Source organism: Mercenaria mercenaria, chromosome 13 (assembly GCF_021730395.1).
Source record: "Mercenaria mercenaria strain notata chromosome 13, MADL_Memer_1, whole genome shotgun sequence".
NCBI lineage: Eukaryota > Metazoa > Mollusca > Bivalvia > Venerida > Veneridae > Mercenaria > Mercenaria mercenaria.
In genome coordinates, this window is record NC_069373.1 from 59543330 (window position 1) to 59560396 (window position 17067).

Consider the following 17067-nt stretch of genomic DNA (forward strand, 5'->3'; position numbering starts at 1 on the left):
GGACTTAGAAAATCCTGGTTAAAGTTTTACATGCAAGTTACTATCTCCAAAACTAATGCAGATATTAAATTGAAACTTCACATGTGTCTTCGGGGTTATAAAACTATTTGATAGAATCAAGTCCCATAACTCTGACATGTATTTTGGGCAAATTATGCCCCCTTTTGGACTTAGAAAATCCTGGTTAAAGTTTTGCGTGCAAGTACATACAGCTATTACCAAAAGGCATATAGCTTTGAAACTTATTTATTCTTTTTCTAGGTCAGTTACCAACCTCACTGGGTCAAGTTCCATAACTCTTAACATGTATTTTGAGCAAATTATGCCCCCTTTTGGACTTAGAAAATTCTGGTTAAAGTTTTACATGCAAGTTACTATCTCCAAAACTAATGCAGATATGGAATTGAAACTTAACATGTTTCTTCGGGGTTATTAAACTAGTTGATAGCATCAAGTCCCATAACTCTGATATGCATTTTGGTCAAATCATGTCCCATTTCGAACTTGAAACTCTTTCGATATTTAACATTTTGGGTAATAATTTCCTGCTTCTGTGACAATATTTCGAATAGTCGAGCTTGGCTGTCTTACGGACAGCTCTTGTTTATTCTTTCTATAATTGAATACTAAAAAGTCTGAAAGGAGATATTGTCTTATCAGTACTAAGTCTGTTGTCTTACATTATATGAACAACACTGTCTTTGTACTAAAATGCGATGTGAAAACACAACCACAAAAACAGCAAGATATCTGTCAGGCATGATACTTGTCAATACAACATTACACAGTATCAACATTTGATTACTGATAAAACTTATCAAAAATGTTATTTCATTCAAGATTCCTCATATTTTAAGATTGTCTGTCACATGTTTCAACAAATGTTGACTTCACTTCAGTTTTCCATAGATAGTGTCGGCTGCACAGAAAGATGCACATAAAAAACTATAGGAATTCCCTTTAAGTATAGATTGAAGCTTCTGCAGGAGAAAATCACTGAACAGGACTGTTTTAGTGATTAGCTGCACTATGATTTCACTGGTTGATAAACTACGCATTTTCTTCAGTTTGATATTAGTATCTGTGCAAAACTACATTCTTTTTAGGTGAATCCTTATTTTCTGAGGAAGAGATTGACAAGATCTGGGAAGGTAAGAAGATATTTTTATTTATGTTTTATTTACTAAGTCTTTCATAAAAACTTATATTTAAGAATTTATTTTGTTGCAAGAATTAAATAAGATAAATACAGTACAACATTCTTCTAAAGGTCTTTAGCCTTGATGTTCCATTGATTGTGTTCCACCAAATATGTTCAAAGAATGCCATGCCAGGCAAAATTCTGGTTGCCCGGTGGCAACTGAAAGGAAAAAAAATACTTCAAAACGAAATTTTAAGGCCCAAAGATTAGGTATTTTGGTTTGTTGATTTGTGTAGTGGTTCCCTACTAAGTTCATCCAAACCATGACCCAGGGGCCAAAATTGGCCCTTCCGCAAGTTTCTCTTGTTGTTTTATAGTCTCGTGTAAGAAACTCTTCTCTAAACTTGCAAAACCCAGAGCTTAGACATTTGGTATGTAGCATTGTCTAGTGGGTCTCTGCAAGATTATTCATATCATACCCTTGGAGTCAAACTGGCACTGCATGGGATTAATTGTTATACATAGACTTACACAGGAAAGGCTTCAGAAACATTCTCTACTTGAGCTAATAGATATTTGGCATGTAGCTTTCTGTAGCAGTCCTTTATTAAGTTTGTTCAAATCGTGCCCTGCCTGGGTTTCACTTGTTCATAGAAGAAAACTCAAAAATCATCTTGTCTAAAACTTCTAGAGTTTAGACATAAAGCATTGTGTAATGAATCTCTACCAAGAAATTACCCGTTTGAGTCAGGTGAGTGATGTAGGGCCATCGTAGCACTATGGTTGAAAACTAGTACAAACAATATTTGAATAACAAGCCGTGCTTCAACGAGAAAGCATCTGGCTGTTTCAGAGCATGAGGGTCATCTTATGAAAGCTTGATTTGTTCAGTGGCAACAGTTCTTAGAATTTTTCGTTTTAGGGGATTTTGTAAGTTTGCAATACTAGTGTATTCTCATCTATTACTGGCAAATGCTGAACATTTTCATATAAACATTTTGAGATTTTTAATATTCGCTGTTCAAACCTTCTAAATTGTTTTGTTTACTTTTAAGTTCGATTGTCTGGTATGGATATGGCTAGTAAAATTGAAGAAGAAGAAAAGTTTGTGGAGAAAGGTGTAAAAAGGTTTAACGGTAAGTTTTCCAATCATAAAGTCAGTAAAGAATAGTGTCAGAAATATTCCCTGAGACTTAGAGTTAGTAAAAGTTCCCAACATATGAAAGCAGGTGGTTGTGTACAGAAATATGACAAGGTGGTTAAGTTGTAATGTCGCTGAAATGTGGGTGTATTATCATCAACATACAAACGTAAGTTGTAATGTCGCTGCAAAATTGAAAGAACACAATTCAGATTAAAAACACTCTAAAATAACATTATATAGTACCCCTCCATTTGTCTGCTGAACTTATATGTTATGTCTGCTGGTTTGTATGTTTGCGATGGTGCACCTACATCTCTACCTTTATATTACTGTTATATAAACATATACCTCGTGTTTTTGAACATATACTTTTTCAATTGTTTCCTGTTTATAAACAAATATTTTTTCAGTTGTTTCGTGTTTATAAACGTACTTTTTCAACTGTTTCGTGTTTATAAACATAATTACTTTTTCAATTGTTTCATATTTATAAACATACTTTTTCAATTGTTTCATGTTATAAACATATACTTTTTAGCTCACCTGAGCTAAAGGCTCATGGTGAGCTTTTGTGACCGCTCAATGTCCGTCTTCCATTGTGCGTCGTGTGTCGTTCTTCGTCTTTTCGTCAACATTTTCTAAAAAAAGAATTACACCAAACTTCATAGGAATAATCTGTGGATGGTCCCCTTTCAAAATTGTTCAAAGAATTTAATTCCATGCAGAACTCATTGCCATTTCAACCGAAAGGAAAATCTTTAAAAGTCTTCTTGTCCAAAGCTGCAAGGCCTAGAGCCTTGATATTTGGCATGTGACATCATCTTATGGTCCTCTATCAATTGTGCCCCTGGGATAAAAAGAGGCCCCGCCCTGGGGGTCACAAGTTTTACATAGACTTGTATAGTAAGAAACTTTAAAAATCTTCTTGTCTTAAAGCACAAGACCTAGGCCTTTGATATTTTGTATGTAGCATTGCCTTGTGGTCCTCTACCAAAATTGTTCAAATTATGTCCCTAGGGTGAAAAGAGGCCCTGCCCCTGGGGGTCTCAAGTTTTACATAGACTTATATAGGAAAAAAACTTAAAAAATCTTCTTGCCTGAAACTGCAAGGCCTAGGCTTTTGATATTAAGTATGTCGCCTTTCCTAGTGTTTCTCTACCAAAATTGTTCAAATTATGTCCCTAGTGTGAAAAGAGGCCCTGCCCTGTGGGTAACATAGACATATTGGAAAAAAAATAAAGATCTTCTTGTCTGAAAGTTCAAGGCCTAGGCCTTTGATATTTGGTATGTAGCATTGCCTGGTTAGGATCTCGTAACAAGTTTGTTCAAATTATGCCCCTTGGGTGAAAAGAGGCCCTGCCCTGGGGGTCACTTGTTATAATTATGAGTTATATAGGAAAAAATACTTCAAAAATTATCAGATCATATTTCCTAGACTGTTTATTTATAATTACCTGATGACCCTAAGTGATGAGGGATCACTTAACTGTGACCTTGACCTACTTTCTTGTTTTTTAAGATACAGCCTTGAAATTTGGATGACATGTACCGTTTTGCACACCGATCTTAAACCCGACTTTCAGTTAAAATGAATGTGACATACTGACCTACGTTTTTAATATTTTAGCATCAGTTTGCCATTTGAAACATGTGGCTCATATTACTCAGGTGAGCGATCCAGGGTCATCATGACCCTCTTGTTCAATTGTTTCATGTTTATAAACGTATACTTTTTCAATTGTTTCATGTTTATTAACAGATACTTTTTCAATTGTTATGTGAACTCCTATGTTATACATGTGTCTTTCCATTACATGTCGATTCTTGTGTGGTTGGTCTATTTACTTTGTGTTGCTCTGCGTTTCATGCTTTTATCTGTTTGGTCTTTATCATGAGTGTATATTGTTGTGTCATCAGCAAACATATCATAAATATCAAGTATTTAGATTCCAGTTCCCATGTCTAAAGTGTACATAATTGACTGATACAGTTTTCTTTAACATAGCTTGTTAAAATACGTTTCAGACATTTCAAGAAAGTTCTCATAAAATGTAGTCTAGATTGTCTGGTCCGGCTTGTCCCATGGTTGAAATCGCCATTAACCCCAATTCAGAAGCGACTGTTTTATTAAATGCATACCTAATTGTGTTTTTTTTTTTTTTCAATTCAACAAAATAAACACCTTCATTTTAGTATTGTGCAGATATTAAAAAAAAGTAATACATGTAATCACTACAGTTCAAAGTTAATGTAGCCCGCCCGCTTAGCTCAGTAGGTAAGAGCGTTGGTCTACAGATCGCGGGGTCGCGAGTTCGATCCTCGGGCGGGGCATATGTTCTCCGTGACTATTTGATAAACGACATAGTGTCTGAAATCATTAGTCCTCCACCTCTGATAATTCATGTGGGGAAGTTGGCAGTTACTTGCGGAGAACAGGTTTGTACTGGTACAGAATCCAGGAACACTGGTTAGGTTAACTGTCCGCCGTTATATTACTGAAATACTGTTGAAAAACGGCTTTAAACCCAAAACAAACAAACACACAAAATCAAAGTTAATGTTTGATGTTTTCAACAGTTTAATTTGTCAGCAGTTAAATAACGATATCACCATTCTTCCAAAACTAGTTTCGAAACCCAAATAAATAGATGTTAGGGCTTCTGCTGCAACCTAAGAAGTGATCGCAAGCAAGGCAATATAATTGTATACACTTACTGAATAGCTTGCCAGTTAATAGTCAAAAGGTCCAAGAACAAATAGTTTTGAGTACAAAAGTATTGACCAGTAAGGATTTTTTCTCAGACCTCAGATCAATAGTTTTGATGATTGACCGGCAAGCCATTCAGTGAGTGTTTTATTACATGACATCAGAAATTAATTTTCATAGTTTCATTTTAATGTATTGACTTATTAGTGCAGTTAACAAAATGTTGAAAGTAGACAGTCATAAAGCAACGCACTGAGGACTGTCAATTAAAGTAAGGAGCCTTGTTATAATAAGAGGATCTCAGCTTACTATCAATAATAATGAAATGTTGAAGCAATTAATACACAATGTCATACTATTCCATTTCTTTTTTTTTTCAGAAGAGGATGTCGAACCGAGACCAGGTAGGTTTGAATCAATCTATCAATAATGAATAAAAGTAACAAATTAGAGAAACTAGTAAGCTCTTTTTACATACAAAAATGATTAATGTGTCTACACTAAACCAGTAGTATACAGAAATTTATATTTTTGTAATGTGGAAACAATCTTACTTTCTCTTTATTTTCAATTTATTTTGGCATAAGCGTATGTGCAAGAATATTATTCTATATTTTTAACCAGATTTTCATAGAAAACCAGATATTAGATTGGGGTATGTCGTCGGACGGGCAGGCGGGCGTCAAACTTGGTTTCCACACAATAACTTTAGTTTAGAACAAGCTATAGACACCAAACTTGGCCTGTATATAGATGGTAAGGAGACAAAGGTTGGGATTGCATTTAGGGTCATTTGGGTCAAGGTCAAGGTTGCTGTTGGTAAAAATAGAAAAATTGGTTTCCGCACAATAACTTTAGTTTGCATTGATGTATTGAAATTTAACTTGGCAAATAGGTAGCTTATAGAAAAACCAAAGTTGGGATTGTATATGGGGTCATTAGGGTCAAGTTCAAGGTCAGGATAACTTATTTAATCTTCACACTTAGAAAATTCCACAGTGGTGCAGTGGTCTAGAGCGTTGGGCCAAAAGCTGCTTTTCAGTCAGTGGGACGGAAGGGCGTCGAAATCCTACTAAGATCCAAATTTTTTTTTTTCTTTTTTTTTTTATTTTTTTTTGTGATAAAAAGGTCATTTTAATGCCATTTGGTCAACGTCAAGGTCACAGTTACTAAAAATAGATTTTTTTCTCTAAAATTAGATTTTCAGCTCGACTTTTCGAAGAAAAAGTAGAGCTATTGCACTCGCCCCGGTGTCGGCGTCGCCATTGGTTAAAGTTTTTGATAAAGTCAAATATTTCTGTTACTATCAAAGCTATTGACTTGAAACTTAAAATAGTTATTTACTATCAAAGTCTACATCAGGAGAAACAATCCCCATAACTCTGATTTGAATTTTGACAGAATTATGCCCCTTTTTAACTTAGAATTTTTGGTTAAGGTTTTTGATAAAGTCAAATATCTCTGTTACTATCAAAGCTATTGACTTGAAACTTAAAATACTTATTTGCCGTCAAAGTCTACACCAGAAGAAACAGTCCCCATAACTATGATTTGAATTTTGACAGAATTATGCCCCTTTTTAACTTAGAATTTTTTGTTAAATTTTTTGATAAAGTCAAATATCTCTGTTACTATTAAAGCTTATGATTTGAAACTCAAATAGTTATTTATTATCAAAATCTACAACAGGAGACACAATTTCCATAACTCTGATTTGAATTTTGACAGAATTATGCCCCTTTTTAACTTAGAATTTTTGGTTAAAATGTTTGATAAAGTCAAATATCTCTAATACTATCAAAGCTTTTGACTTGAAACTTAAAATACTTATTTACCATCAGAGTCTACACCAGGAGAAACAGTCCCCATAACTCTGTTTGAATTTTGGCAGAGTTATGTTCCTTTTTAACTTGGAATTTTTTTTACTGGCAAAGCTCTAATTCTGAGTCAAGCACTGAGAAAAGTCGAGCGTGCTGTCTTACGGACAGCTCTTGTTTTCTCAGTGTGATCATCAGAAAGGTGATTTCCACTTTATAATTTCAGTTTGGACTTACTTACTGCCACCAAACTTTGTGTACAGCAAGCTTATCTGAAAAATTAGCTTTGAATGATATTTGGGGTCACTGTTACTAAAAATAGAAAAATGGCTTCCACTCAATATCTTTAGTTTGGGTACACTTATTGTCAGTATACTTGGTGTGTAGATAGCTTTTATCAAACACAAAAGGTTGGGAATGTATTTGAGGTCACTTGTATCAGGGTCAAGGTCAATGTAGCTAAAAATAGAAAAATGGCATCATATTTGAAATAAGAAATAGATTTTTGTGCTGTGGAATGGAAGGGTTTCGGTTCAAATCTCACCGAGATCCAAAATTTTTTTTAAAGAACCTGTTGGCATGATGCAATTGAAAACCTGATTTTCGTGGAATTTCCACGTTTCTTGTTCAAATTATTTTGGCTGGGGTTTACGCCAGGACGATTTTTTCTAGATTCACTGAAGTGTTGTTGCATGTTCATTTTGACCTGCAGACAAGATAAGCATGTCTTGCTTAAGTTTGTTAATTCTTTCAAGGTTTAATAGTAGAAAACGGGGGGAGGGGGGTCCAATTTACTCCTCTGGGAATTGTTTCAGGCACAAGCATGGTAGAACCACCAACCATGCATATTCTAGCTGGATGGCTTCACACATGATCACCCGATTGGAACTTGAACCCACAGAAGTTAGAAACAAATTTTTCTTTGTCAGTGACATTAACTCTCCAGCCAAGTAGTTCCCTTATACTTAAAAAAGAACACTTTAATATTTATTATACTTTTTAAGGAGAGAGTTTCAAATTAACTTTTGAGCTTCCTACTCAATCCTATATGCCTTTTTGATATATGTACATGTTGTAAATGAATTGTAATTAATAAAATATTGTTTAAACCAATTATATAGAAATAAAGTATGTTTTGCAGGTTTGGTTGATAGATACAACTGTCTTAAGCATGGTAAGTATTACTTGCATTTTGACTGTTTCAAAAGGAGGTACATTATTAGGTATCTAATACTTTAATTAGCAATTATCTACAATTTGGTTTGAATGTGATAGGCAATCTACAGACTAATAGTGATAGATATCACTACACAATTAAAAAAAAAAAAGAAGAAAAACTCTGGTAGCATACAGACATAAAACAACGTAAATACTTTGAGATATTTATTTTTTTATTTTGTACATGCTTTTAATTGCGTTTTGTTTGTTTGCTTGCAGAATTTGGCACTACTATGTTGATTTTAGAGTGGCTAAGCTCCTTTAAGAGAAAGTAACAGAAAAAACGACTGTAGAGCAAACTGATCCCAGGGTGACAATCGCATATCCCAAATGGACATGACATTAGAAAAATTTACCCCTCTCTCTTCATCTCCATCTCTCTCTCTCTCTCTCTCTCTCTCTCTCTCTAGCATTATAACATATCTAGAAACAAAAAAATCCCCTTAATATACCAGATCAAGTAAAAGTACAAAGTGTGTTATTTTCATTACATGCTTTATATATATTTGAGATAACAGCAATATGTAATTATGATTTAAGCCACAAACATAAACGAAAAAAGATCATGCGTATTTTCTGCATGTAATATTTTATAAATGATTTTAAATATATGTTCTCTTGATTTGGTCCAGACATTTAGGATTTGCATAGTATTAAAAAGTCAAATAAGACGACTGATATTCAACAATACCCATTATAGTGATAGGACATGTATCTGAATACTTGTACTTTGAGCAGAATAAAAGACTGAGTTCAGAAAACAATTGAGGAAAACAAATTTGCACAATTCAACAAGATCAGATATAATCATGTATATCAACAGAAGCTCATAAAAAGAAATTGTGATATTGTTTTTGTGATAGCTGCATAATTATTCTGTTATACAATTTTGTCTATGAATCCTCTTGTCTGATGTAGTGCTGTATATCTTTCCTTCAATAAAATTCTTGAAAAAAATGTCGTATTTTGAAGTCTTCATTTTCAGCTATAAATATATCTGACCATATCCTATAACCCGCTACTTGAATTAACCGGTTACATGTACTTCGTTAAAGGCCCATAGAATGATGTGTAATTGGTGTCTTGAACAGATTTTTGCTTGGCTGCATTCTATTATTCAAAATGATCCTCTTATTGATTTATAAAGTATGACAAAAGAAAAGGCGTAAAAGGAACTGGACTCTGATTTTGGCTAAATTTCTGTAAATGATATCTCCTCAAAAAACACTTGGTGGATTTTTATGAAACATGGCCTGGATGTTCCTTGGGTGTTCTTTTACCAAAGTTTTTAAATGGTTCAGGTTGGTTGCACATAGGGGTCGCTAGAGCTTAAAATAGAAAAATCTTCAAAGGACTTCTCTGAAACGTGGTTTAAATTTAGAAATAATTTCACAGAAATGGTCTTTATGTAACTTCATTCAAGATTGTTCAGATTCATCAAAAAACATGGTAGCCAAATGACATGGTCACTTTTCCCAATATGCATATAGTGGAAACTTTAAAAATCTTCTTTTGTGAAACTGCTAGCCTGATTTTAAAATAATTTCACACAATTTGTCCTAGTGTGACTTCTTCAAAGAATTTGTTCAGATGATTCCGATTCGTCAAAAAACATGGCTGTCAAAATGTGTGGTCACTTTTCCCTATATGTATGTAGTGGAAACTTAAAAATTCTCTTTTATGAAACTACTGGCCTGATTTTTAGCTCACTTGAGTACTAAGTGCTCATGGTGTGCTATTTTGATCACGCTGTGTCCGTCATCCGTCGTACGTGTGTATGTGCCTGCGTCATCAACGATTTCTTTAAACAACATCTCCAAAATCAGTGAAAGGATTTTGATGATATTGTCTGTAAGTATTGACCTGGCACTAATGAATATTCCGTATATTTCCGTAAATTAATTTTTGGTATCCGAACATAAATAGCGATATAACTAAATATTACATATATCGTTCTTAATTGATAAACTGTCACTTGTACAGGTAGTTGTACGGACAAAGTGTTTACCTGTCAATACCACAATATCAGGATTGTGGGTTCGAGTCCTACGTCTGGCCATACCTTTTTTCCCCTCAAATATTATATGCAGACTTACTACTCATTTGATCAAACATATCTTGATGTTTATGGTTCACTTATTAAGAGTAATCATATTTTCCCGTTGTAAAAAAGTGGAATAAAATTGTTTTAAAAGTATCTTAGATAAAAAAGACAAATTACCTGTCACCAGCGTTCCAAAAAAAAAAAAGTACAACAAGAGAAAACAACTAGAATTCATAAAATATGACACATAAAATAATGTAAATGATAACATTACAGTACAATAATTGAAAATCAAAGCGCTCAAAGCGCTGATGGTGGCTGCTAATCAATGTTTAAAATATTACAAAGAAAGTGACAACTGAGGAATTGTTAATATAAACTATAAGAACTTTTTTTGCATTTTTTTTTAATATTCGGCTTTGGTTTCAAAATTAATCCTTTTTCACTGCCAGTCATTGTTTACATACACACTGATTCAGTCTTTAACGAATAGCTTTGATTGTTTGTGAGAAAAACGACAACATAAATTACATCGAAAATGTTTTACTATGATTAAATAATATAAGCTTTTCTCCAAATCATTCAGCTTTTAAGATTTCTTTTTAAAGCTTTTGGGCAGTGTCTGTCATGAATTATTATACCCACTGATTTAGTCCGTATCAGATAGCTGTGGTTTTCATGAGACTTTTGTGAAAGAAAACAACACAAACATGCACCACAGATGCACCTCAGAATGTCAGTTCTGCAGCTAGTGTATTTTAGAGGTGCATTAATTATCACTCCTTGGCAAAAATGCTGGATATTAAGTCAGACAAACTTACAACGTTAGTCAGACCGAGAAAGAGGTCGAAAATATGTAACTGGCGAAACGAAACCGTTTTACTTTTTATACATATATTTGTATCCAGATATATTGAGACGCACCATGAGAAAACCAGCATAGTGCGTTAGCGAACAGCAAGGATTCTGACCAGAGTGGTGTATGGATCGGCAGTTTGATTTGGGCCCATGCTGGTCACAAATGCACTATGTTGTTTTTCTCATGGTGCGACTCGAATGAATTTAGCTGAAGTGAGCAGAATCTGTCTTGAAACAATTCAATTTTTAAGTTGGTCAAATCTGTTATCCGACAACTTGCTACAGTCTGACACATTGCCTTTTCAAAAAGGCGAGTATTAGTATCATCGCTGTGCCCACTTTCATGGGCTTACAAGTTGATGAAATCGTGATACAGTAGCACCACTTAGTCAAAGCGAGCTTGAAACACTTCTCAGCTTGGGCGACCTGTGGGTTTCCACGTTGATAATTCGTGTTTTGTCAGACGAAATTATACCGAATACATGTGTATCTATGCATACATATAGTATCTTATATTGTACATATGCTGAAGGAAGATTATCCGTGAGGGAATATTATTTAGAAAACATACATGTCTTTGATTCTCACGGCAGGTCACATTGCAAACCATATCGAATGAATTTTAACTGAATGTTCTTCTATTTTTGTTCACTCTCGTATTGTAAGCATGTTTTAGTATATTTTGTTCTTGATATAACGATGAACTGTACATGTTCAAGTTATATCAATAAAGTACTCTTCTGTTCATAAATCATCTCACTAAATTTGCGCTAATAAGTGTTAATTGGCAGTATCAACGCCTGAGGAAATCCATATCACTGCTGATTATCGATTTTCTATAAATAGCCTAATCAACATGCGGTCATATTTTTGCGTGCTTGAAACGAAAACGAGACAATGCAGTCGAAAATTCAGTAACATTCTTAGATCACTAGGGTTGCATTAATATAATATCTTACAATTTGATAGCTATGACGAAATTTAAGTTTGTTTTGACATATTTGAAAAGTATTACAACTTGCTGGAAAAGCTGTCAGCAGTACAAACTGGTATTGTCTATGGACCGGAAATGTTTCGAAACTTTTCCGTTGAAATTCCGTTTTTATTTTTAGCCGCGGATTATTGCTATCAGAAGTATTGTTCTTTATCAAATAAAGCCTAAAATTTCGGAAGTTATACATGTGACACTGCGGTTAGGAAACATTTTTGAATTGTCAGTCTGGATTCCCAGGCTAGGTTTCTATATACATAAGCTACCTTTTTCAACGTTATAAGCTACGTGACCTCTGGGGCAGTACTATGCAATAGCTAATCAATATCATCGCTCCAGTTCAGGTGACATGAGGTCATCGTTTATTCACGTGACCATAAATTTGCATATTTGTATTCATACACGTTGTTGTTTTAATTAAAACGTTTACCTCAGTTTGTATTGATTTTAGTCGCCGAATTTACATTAAAAATGGTATTAAGGCATATATTGTAGCTTTTCAAATTATGCACGTTGTGTAGATAATTGTTTACCTAGAAAGCTTGGAACTATTTTTGGTTGTGTTGTTAGGATGGTCTTAAGAACTGACACGATTTTTCAAACGGAGTATTCTTTTTGACACTGGTGGCAGCTAGCAGCCACCAAAAAGAGATCTATTCAGTAAGTGATTTCGAACCCGTGGTAACATGCATGGAAGTCAGACACCTTACCTCTACGCCAGCGTGTCATCGATTAGCTTTACATGTTACTTTAGTAATATGGATACTTTCAGGATACTAATATTGCGTAATTTAACGAAAACGCCCGAAAATATTGGCGAAGATTAATGAGTGCCAGGTCAATACTTACGGACAATACTTTACACAAATGATCTCTGGGTGGCCTGCTTTCAAAGTGTTTAAATGGTTCCAGTTCATTGAACATATGTGTCACTATGGTTAAAACTAGGTTTTCATCTATAAGGCTTTAAAAATCTTCTCTGAAGCCATAATAGCTAGAGCCTTGATATTTGGCTTGTGATATCTGGGTTTGACTCTACCCTAATTGTTAATCCCCTGCCGTGGCGGAGGGATTATAGGAATGGTCTGCGTCCTCCCGTCCGTAACACTTTCGTGTCTGCTCCATATCTCCTAAACCCAATGAAGGATTTTCATCAAACTTGGGTCAAATGATCACCTCATCAAGACGATGTGCAGAACCCATGAGTCAGCCATGCCAGCTCAAGGTCAAGGTCACAACTCGGGGTCAAAGGTTTAAGCCTTCCATTTTGTGTCCGCTCTATATCTCTTAAACCCCTTGAAGGAATTTTATAAAACTTGGGTCAAATGATCACCTCATCAAGATGATGTGCAGAACCCATGAGTCAGTCATGCCAGCTCAAGGTCAAGGTCATAACTTAGGGTCAAAGATTTGAGCCTTCTATTTTGTGTCCGCTCTATATCTCCTAAACCCCTTGAAGGATTTTCATCAAACTTGGGTCAAACGATCACCTCATCAAGGCGATGTGCAGAACTTATGAGTCAGCCATGTTGGCTCAAGGTCAAGGTCACAACTGAAGGTCAAAGGTTTGAGCCTTCCATTTCGTGTCCGCTCTATATCTCCTAAACCCCTTGAAGGAATTCTATAAAACTTGGGTCAAATGATTACCTCATCAGAACGATGTGCAGAAATTATGAGTCAACCATGCCAGCTCAAGGTCAAGGTCACAACTAAGGGTTGAAGGTTTGAGCCTTCCATTTGGTGTCAACTCTGTATCCCTTACAGAAGAAAAAGGCCTGCTGCGTACTCTTGCTGTGTACATACAGTGTATATGATGCGTACATGATGTGTACTAAAATCAAGGGCTTTAAATAGTACGCAGGATATACACCGCACATACACCGATAGTACGTTTGTAGTACACTTTTGACATGCAAATGAGCTCTGTCGCGTACTACTTGCTGCGTACATGCTCTGGACTACATAGTACACAGGATGTACGCTGGAGGAATTTAGTATGCGAGAAATAGTACACAGCATGTACGCGGCACATACACTTTTCACATGCAAATGAGCCTGCGGTGTACTACCCCTGCGGCGTACATGCTGTGTACTCCTGCGGCGTACATGTGGTGTACTCCTGGCCAGAGTCCTGTGGTGTACATGCTGTGTACTCCTGCTGCATACATGCTGTGTACTCTTGTGGCGAAACTGCTGTGATAATGTAAATTCCTTACCCCATCTACTTTCGTATGCAAATGCTGATCATTTGGACAGAAAAAAACCAGAAAAAAGATAAGTGACCCTTACCAATTAATAATGTAGATTGATGTTATCAAATAAATTAGTATGCTTTTCTTCATCCACTTTTCAATGAAATAAATCAATTTTTGTAGCATGTAATTTGGTAAACATTTGAAGAAAATGGCGTAACTGCATCAAGGGGAAACAACTTTAATGCAACTAAATATAAGTGTTGTGATTTATTATAGACGATGTGTGCGTAGTATGTATTTCTTTTGATTAAAATCCATCTGAGAACAATCTAGGACTGGAATTATATAAGCATTTATACACTTTTACGTCCGTAAAAAGTAGCGCACCAAAAAAGTTTGGATTGATTTTTTCCAATGGGGCGAGCGCAATTGGCCAAAAACGTTATGAAAATATACGAGTGGCAAATCCGATGAACAACTTTTTAATTTGGTGAGGCCTTAATGAGTTAACATAATGAGCATTAAAGCCTTTATAAAACATGATAGAATGGTGTTTTGCTTAAGAGTATTCAAATAACAGTGAGAGCTATTAATTCTTCTCATTCGGGCGCTGTTGAGGCATTATCTTGGTAATTATTTCATGTATTACAAAATGTAATGCAAGAAGTTCAAATAAGGCTTTTCAATTATCCAAGTTAGAAAGCTCCAGGATTAATTCAAAATGAAAAAGAATATATTTTTACACTGCATGCAAGGTGCAGCTCAGAAATCACCAAGATGTAAGCTTCACAAATGAACATTGCAAATAGTTTGGCAAATTTTCATTGTTCAGAATACCGGTAATCTGAACTACTCTATTCTATTAAGATAAAAGTTACTTGGAAATCAAGTGCTTGCTTCCAAGAAAAAAAAAAATGTACAAATCCTTCCTGCATGAAGTGTACTTCAGACTTTTACCTAAAAAAATTCAAAGTATAAACACCAAAAGAAAATTAACAAGTCCCTCCCACGTATATGAAGTTTACTTCAGACTTTAACTTATAAAAAAAAAACTAAGTATAAATGCCAAAAGAAATTGTACAAGTCTTTCCCGCGTATATGAAGTGTACTGCACAAATTTCAAAGTATCTGCGGTGTACATGCAGTGTACTATTTTCTTGTACAAGTCCCTCCTGCTACATGCAGTGTACTCCTTAATTTTCAGAGTCTGTGCTGCGTACTTGAAGTGTACTAGTGACCTCCTGCGTACATGCTGTGTACTCGTCGAAATAGTACGCGGCATGTACGCAGCATGCGGTGTATGTAAAATGTACTCCTCTGGCGTACTACTGTGTTTGCGGCATATACACAGCAAATACGCAGCATGTACGCCACAGAGGCTTGCTTCTGTAAGGGATCTCCTAAACCCCTTGAAGGATTTTCATCAAACTTGGGTCAAATGATCACCTCATCAAGACGTTGTGCAGAATTCATGAGTCAGCCATGTCAGTTCAAGGTCAAGGTCACAGCTAAAATGAAAGGTTTACCCTTTCACTATCCATAGCAATGGCGGGGGATTTAGCTGTCTTTCAGACTGCCTTGTTTAAATTATTACCCTAAGGTCAGAAATGGTGACACTCCAGAGTGTGAGATGTATACACTATAATGCTTATCTATAAGAAACTTTTAAAATCTTCTCTAAATCCATAATAGGTAGAGCCTTGATATTTGGCATGTGATATAAGGGTTTGACTCTACCATTATTGTTTAAATATTGCGGCCCTAGGTTCAAAAATGGCCATGCCCACTGAGTGTGATATGCTTATATATGAGAAACTTTGAAAATCTCTGAGGCCTTGATATTTGGCGTGTGATTTAAGGATTTGTCTCTCTACCATAATTGTTCAAATTATTAACCTAGGGTCAAAACAGGCCATGCCCCTGTGTGTGACTTGTACTTACTATAGGCTTATATATATCTTCTTCTCTTAATCCATAATAGCTAGAGCCTTGATATTTGGTGTGTAATATTAGGGTTTTAATGTCTACTTTAATTGTTCAAATTGTTGCACTAGGTTCAAAAATGACATGTGCATGTGTTTGACATGTATATAATATAATCCAGCTAATATAAAATAAACTTTAAATATCTTCTTCTCTGAATACATAATAGCTAGAGTCTTGATATTTATATAAACCTAACTCTGTACTTGTACCATCACATTATACAAACACACTTGAAGCTTTTTGCACCGGTGAGTGCTTATGGTCAACGAGTCCGACCCACATGTTTCTTTTAGCTCACCTGTCACAAAGTGACGTGGTGAGCTTTTGTGATCGCGCAGCATCCGTCGTCCGTCTGTCCGTGCGTGCATCCGTCCGTCCGTAAACTTTTGCTTGTGACCACTCTAGAGGTCACATTTTTCATGGGGTCTTTATGAAAATTGGTCAGAATGTTCACCTTGATGATATCTAGGTCAAATTTGATACTGGGTCATGTGCCATCAAAAACTAGGTCAGTAGGTCTAAAAAAAGAAAAACTTTGTGACCTCTCTGAGGCCATATTTTTCATGAGATCTTCATGAAAATTGGTCAGAATGTTTACCGTGATGATACCTAGGTCAAGTTCGAAACTGGGTCACGTACCGTCAAAAACTAGGGCAGTAGGTCAAATAATAGAAAAATCTTGTGACCTTTCTAGGGGCCATATTTTTTATGGGATCTGTATGAAAATTGGTCTGAATGTTCATTTTGATGATATCTAAGTCAAGTTTGAAACTGGGTCACGTTCGGTCAAAAACTAGGTCAGTAGGTCTAAAAATAGAAAAACCTTGTGACCTCTCTAGAGGCCATACTTGTGAATGGATCTTCATAAAAATTGGTCAGAATATTCATCTTGATGATATCTAGGTCAAGTTTGAAAGTGGGCCACGTGCCGTTAATAACTAGGTCAGTAGGTCAAATAATAAAAAA

The 17067-nt window shown here is 35.4% G+C and overlaps 1 long non-coding RNA gene across 1 annotated transcript; it reads left to right on the plus strand.

Annotated features, from left to right (window-relative positions):
- Positions 1-997: 997 nt before the first annotated feature.
- Positions 998-8445, plus strand: LOC128547962 (uncharacterized). The gene is made up of 5 exons (XR_008366817.1): positions 998-1151; positions 2197-2277; positions 5373-5396; positions 7951-7983; positions 8247-8445. It is a non-coding gene; the product is annotated as an uncharacterized LOC128547962 (long non-coding RNA).
- Positions 8446-17067: the final 8622 nt, after the last annotated feature.